Source organism: Tachypleus tridentatus, chromosome 3, assembly GCF_004210375.1.
Source record: "Tachypleus tridentatus isolate NWPU-2018 chromosome 3, ASM421037v1, whole genome shotgun sequence".
Taxonomy (NCBI): Eukaryota; Metazoa; Arthropoda; class Merostomata; order Xiphosura; family Limulidae; genus Tachypleus; species Tachypleus tridentatus.
In genome coordinates, this window is record NC_134827.1 from 84,540,822 (window position 1) to 84,547,240 (window position 6,419).

A 6,419-nucleotide genomic window follows, 5' to 3' on the forward strand; every position below is an offset into this window, starting at 1 on the left:
TTAATATTTATATACTAACATTCTTCAGTGCAAGAGGGTTAACCTTTGAACTGTTAAATAACTGATATATTTTAAGAAAATAAGAGAAAAAAATTAACGTATAATAGCATAGCTAGGAAACTTGCTGTCGAGGTTTCGCCTTCCGGTAAGATAGCGGCAGGTCTACGAAGTTACAACACTAAAATATTCTGTTTGATTTCACACGGGGTACACAGCAGATAGCCCAATATGGTTTTGCTCTGTAGGAAACAAACATGCTCTCCTAATAATTAATCTAAAAAACTGATATCGAAATTTTGCGAGCCGAGTATTTCCGTTTGAAAAATAGAAACTTGTGAATTACTGAACACTGTTGAATACGTAAGTGCCAAGCGAGAGTTAGGAGCTCTGAAAATACATCGGTCAATTGGGAAACGAGATTACAGTTAAATAACACAACATCCATTTGTATTAGTTTATAAGCCTTTCTTTCGAGTTTATAGCTCTAAATTTGAAATTCGATTAGGCTTAGAGCCTTTTTTCTAATAATGATTTTTGTTATCTTATTGGCCATACAAAGTACTTATTTAATTGTTATACAGTGACAGATATATGCTTGTGCAGGCGAAATCGCTTCCAAGAATTCTTTTTAAATTTTTATCAGAATCAGAGAATGATTATTTATTGCTATCTTTACTATTTTAGTGTTATAAGCACTGAAACTTGCCCACCAGGCTAAGGGGATTGAATCAGAGAGAGAGAGAAAAAAAAAGATTTTCCGCCTCAAAAGTTTTGCCAAAATCAATTTATATTTTATGTGCGTTTATTACCTTCTAGGCTGTTCTTAAACTTATAATGTCCTAAAGCTGTTCGTTTTTAAATCTAACACCCACTCGAAAGAAACGTATCACGTGTACAATTGTTTCAAAGTTTGATTTGCTTTGCTTTGAATTTCGCGCAAAGCTACACGAGCGCTATCAGCTCTTATTTCAAAGATAATAACAATTTACTCTTAGTATTTTGCTTAAGAAAAATATATTTTTGGATAAATCACGTTTCTAGCAAACTCATATTCTTATCGGCCCGAGCGTGGCCTAGAGGGTAACTTATAGGATCGGAATTCTAAGGGTCTCAGGTTTACAAGGTTGTGCTGTAAAACGCGCTTCGCATTATAAACTGTGGATGTGTTATAAAAAATAAATTAAACCATTATTCTGTGAAGAGTAGCCCGCTTCAGGCGGCTGGTGTTGTCGACAAATGCCTTTCTTGTGGTCTAGTCTGGCTACTAGCTGGACTATAGGGATCTCTGGCTTGGCTGTTTAATCCAGTGTTTGCATAATGTGACGTGCAGGTAAACAAATAAACATGTAATTCAGTCACACCTTCATGCCGCAGGTTGGATCCCAGTAAGCTAAATAACTTTCTCTCTTTCTACAGCGTCCGGTGAAAGAGTGTTGTTTGTTTTCTCTTGCGAGAAAGCTAATTTGTAACTATAATTAAAGGAACAGTGTTCACGTACTGTTGAATTTTCCTATTAAATGTAAACCAACATTGAACAGTTCACGCGCTGTTAACATAATTATCAATATTCGAACTTTATTTCTTCTATCCAGGTTCATTTCCTTTTATAAATCTTATCTGTATTTTTGGTGAATTACAATGATAAATAATTTACCTATTTCTCATTTTGCCAACATTTGATGTAACAAACAGTTTTAAGCTGTTTTTGTAAGCACTTTTTTACAGTTTTGATAAACGATTAATTGTATATTCGCGTCTGAAGTGATAGTTATACAAATAATTTACTGTCTGAAAGAAAAGTTTTACTATCTGGGAATAGTTGTCTGTTTATTTGTTCTGAATTTTGCGCAAAGCTATAGGAGAACTATCTGCGCTCGCCGTCCTTAATTTAGCAGTGTAAGACTAGAGGGAAGGCAGCTAATCACCACCCACCGCCAACTATTGGACTACTATTTTACCAACGAATAGTGAGATGATCATCACATTATAACACGTCACGACTGAAAGGGCGAGTATGTATGGTGTGACGGAGATTCGAACCCGCGACCCTCAGATTACGAGTTGAGTGCCTTAACCACCTGGTCATGCGAGGCCTCAAGGGGGTAGGCGGTCAGTTAACATCACCCAATGCCAACCCTTGGGCTACTCATTTACCAACGAATATTAGTATTGACCGTCACATTATTACCTTCCGACGGCTGAAAAGGCGAGCATGTTTGATGTGACGGGGTTATGTATAGGAAACAAAACAACTTTGAACGAGAACAAAAACATAACATTAATTTAATATTAAATATAAAATTAAAACTGTTTCAGAGAAATTTATTTATAAATGTGAGTACGTTTATTAAAAATCTACATTTTGCATTGTTAAAAATTACCTCCACCTATAACACTATGTAACACAAATTTTGTGTTTGGATAGTATGTGTTGTAAAAGTACAGAAAATGGCCATTATTCCCTTCAAACTTTGCTGTTGTGATCTGAATAATGAAATTTAGAAATTAATCTATTTTCTATGCAACAACGCGCAAATGTGCACATTTTCATTTATATAAGGTCTGAATAAAACAACATATGAATTAAAATTAACATGTGTTTATACTAAAGTTGTACAAAAATGTTTAGAAGTGAGTAGTGTTTCGAGATTTGTGACTGTAATGTAAATCAATTTCACTTATCAGCCCCCAAATATATTCTCCCATCATGTTTTCGTTTTACGCTCCTTAGTAGCGGCGTTAAAAATCCAGTATATCTTGGTGAAAGTGCTCGCCTTGCTCCTCTGAGTATGCTTCCATGTTCTCCTTCAATTTATCAAGATGAGCGACAAGGATATGGACTTTCAGGGACATCTTGCTGCCCACTTTGCCGTAGTTCTTCACCAGAGCCTCAAACAGTTCCACAAAATTTTGGGCCTTGTGATTGCCCAAGAAGCCCCGAACTACTGCGACAAAGCTGCCACAAGCTTTTCTTTCCTTTCTACTGAGTTTCTTGGGGAATTCTGTGCTATCCAGGATCTTCTTTATTTGTGGTCTAACGAAGATACCAGCTCTGACCTTTGGCTCAGACAGCTTAGGGAAGAAGTCTCGAAGGTACTTAAAGGCAACAGACTCCTTATCAGAAACTGTGACAAATTTTTCATAAGACTCAATTTTATGTGCAATGGTGGGAACAGCACCTTTTGGAGGTCCACTTGTGGTTTACACTTGACATTGTTCCTCCCCACAGAGAACTCGTTCCGCTGTGGCCAGTGCTTCATGTTGTGTAGGCTCTCTTTTCCCCTCTGTACCATCCTGCAAAAGAACAAAATAAAATTGTTATTATGAAGAATAAATTAGGTCTCTTTGAGGCCTGACAATTGTAAATCAAAATTTTTGTTAAGTTCCTGATTTCATTTGACATATTGACCCGAAGACATTTAAAATGTCATTCTCAGAAAACTCGGGCCCGGCATAACCTGGTGGTTAAGATGCTCGACTCATAATCCTATGGTCGCGGGTTCGAATCCCCATCACATCAAACATGCTTGCCCTTTTTGTTGGTAAACAAGTAGCCCAAGAGTTGGCTGTGGGTGGTGATTATTAGCTGCCATCTCTGTAGTCTAACACTGTTAAATTAGGGACGGCTATTGCAGATAGCTTTTGTGTAGCTTTGCACGAAATTCGAAACAAACCAAACCAGAACTCTCGTGTTTGTTTAAAACAGGCAATTGCTGTCGATTCTAGTTCACTCATCAACTATCCTCCCTTGTTTTTTGCTATTGAAATGACCATCACTGAATGGGTGGTGAATGCGCACTGACAGGGGCGGCATCACAGAAGCGTATATATGTATATGTATGTGTATGTAATCCCATATTCTCCTAGTCTAGAATTTCTGGAACAGTTGATGTTCAACAATTTCTTCAGTTCATTACGTCTCCTGGTATCACATCGTTATGTCTGCAGGCTTGCACCACTAGAAACCGAGTTTCGATATTCGCGTTGAGCAGAGCACAGATAACCCATTGCGTAGCTTTTTGCTTAATTCAAAACAAACAGACACTTCAATAAACTTTCATCTCCAATGAAAGCAGAGTTTATTGTCAGCTGCCCTCGTTTGCCGATTATTTTTATGGACTACATTGGACTTTGCTTTTTTACATCTTTCTTCAAATGTAAACAAGTTACATTTAGCTCCTGTTGCTCTTCAAATTATTTAAGTTCTGCTCTTAGTTCTGTGTATCTGATGCCCCGATAAAACAACTTGTCTGTGAGATGACAAAGCAAAACCAGTTAATAAAAAACTTGTTCAAGGTTAAAGCACCTCCTAAAAGGAATTTAATTCGCAGACTAAAATAATAAAAAAAGATTTTTACTTTTTTCTCATCAACGGCCGACAGCTGCCAATCAGTTAAAAGTCGACAAGTTGGCACGCAATAGTCCTGGCGTTTCGCCGTAGTAATTAAACATGGCGAAACTGTCAAATTTGATTGAGTCATATTACAGTTTCTAAGTACAATAAATTGTAAAATGTTCGAAGTTATCAGTAGTTAAGGAATACTGGTTATAAAAAATACTGGAAACATTTTCTTATGACGTTTTTCCTTAAGAGAACGACCATCCTCATCATGTTTGTTTTGTTTTTGAATTTCGTCACAACTATACGAGGGCTATCTGCGCTAGCTATCCCTAATTTAGCAGTGTAAGACTAGATGGAAGGCCGCTAGTCATCACAATCCACCGTCAGCTCTTGGGCTACTCTTTTACCAACGAATAGTGGGACTGACCGTCACTTTATAACGCTCACACGGGTGATAGGGTGAGCATTTTGATGTGATGGGGATTTAAACTCGCGACCCTCAAATTACGACTCGAGCGCCATGAGTTGTTACAATAAGCAGAACTGGTTTTAAAAAACTTTTTGTTGGAAATTTGAAGTTTTTTTATCAATCAACGACATAAAATCGGCAAATTTTTTAAAGTATAAAAATCAATAGTAAAACGAGCATTGGTGTGGAAACAAGGTTAATATTCTAAATAGTAAATTCTTTGGTATTAGATATTAAATATTCTTTTTACTGAATAAACACTGATAGAAACCACTATTCTAATCACAAAAATAGATCGAAATATCCAAGTCACTTTGAAACTTAACAAATCCGTGGGTAGTGTTTTCCAAAATACATGAATAAACGTACCACTGGTAGCGGTACAAATGGACAATCAGATAAAATAAACAATAAACATTAAGCTAATAAAATTAGTGGAGTTTAGTAAAATTAAATAACTCTAAAAATTAGTTTCGATTATCATATAAATAGTCTCGTTTTGAAAAAAAAAGTTACAAAGTGTGCTCTACCTAGAATAGGTATCAAAACTCAAATTTTAGCATCGTAAGCCTGCAGACTTAACACTGAGTAACTAGAAGGGGTTTTAAAAATGGTTTTAGAATATTTAAATAGCTTGTTTATTTCAAATACCAGCATCAATAAAAATGATATTCTGAACGGTTGTGTCAGAGATTCATAACGAAGTATAAGGAAAGAGGGATAACCAATGGCACCATAATGGACTTGTGAATAGGAATGTGGAAGAAACATCTTTAGCTTCGTGTAACTACTATTATTTTCAAGATCAGAACTCAACTGTATTATTGCATTTAAAAAATACGCTTTTGTACTAAAATATTCAATAAAAAAGCTAAAACAGCTAACACTTTTACAAACTTTTGATAACTTCAAACGATACTTAGGTTGGTAATAGTGCTATTCCATGTAAATGTATTCCTTTCGTAAGGAGTTAAACAAAATAACTAAAAGAAATGTCCGTCACTGGTTATGTGTACAAATATTTGAAACAAAGGATTTTTTATAAGACAGTTTCAGTACTCAAAATAATGGACATTCAATTTGATAAGACTTTCGGCGTGGTCAAATACATCAATCTAAAGGGTTTGACCTCCTGAGTCGAAAACTGTAATTAGATCTCAAAAGATGACGGAGCTGCGAGCTAAAACCCACAACCTAAATACAAAAATACTCAGAGCCGTTTTATGAGCCGTTCAGTGTCGGCTAAAAATGTATGCTCATAATTCAATGTATCTTATACTAAATCAGATATTATGACATTTAATGATGTTATAAAAAAAACTGCTTGTTGGATTACGAAGACGAAACGGTATTCTAATCCAACAATGGATTTACAAATTTCCTTGAAATACCAGCAGTACTGAGAGATCATACGTTAGAGCACGAGGGTACAGAATGGAACAGAGTGAATTTGACGCAAAGTTAATAATTTGGACCTGATAACAACATATGAGAATTTTGAATGGAAACAGCGTGGAAATTATTGATAATTTAATAGTGAACCAGCAGCTAATTATACAGACAACTGTAGAGAAAATTATTGATAATCTAATAGTGAACCAGTAGCTA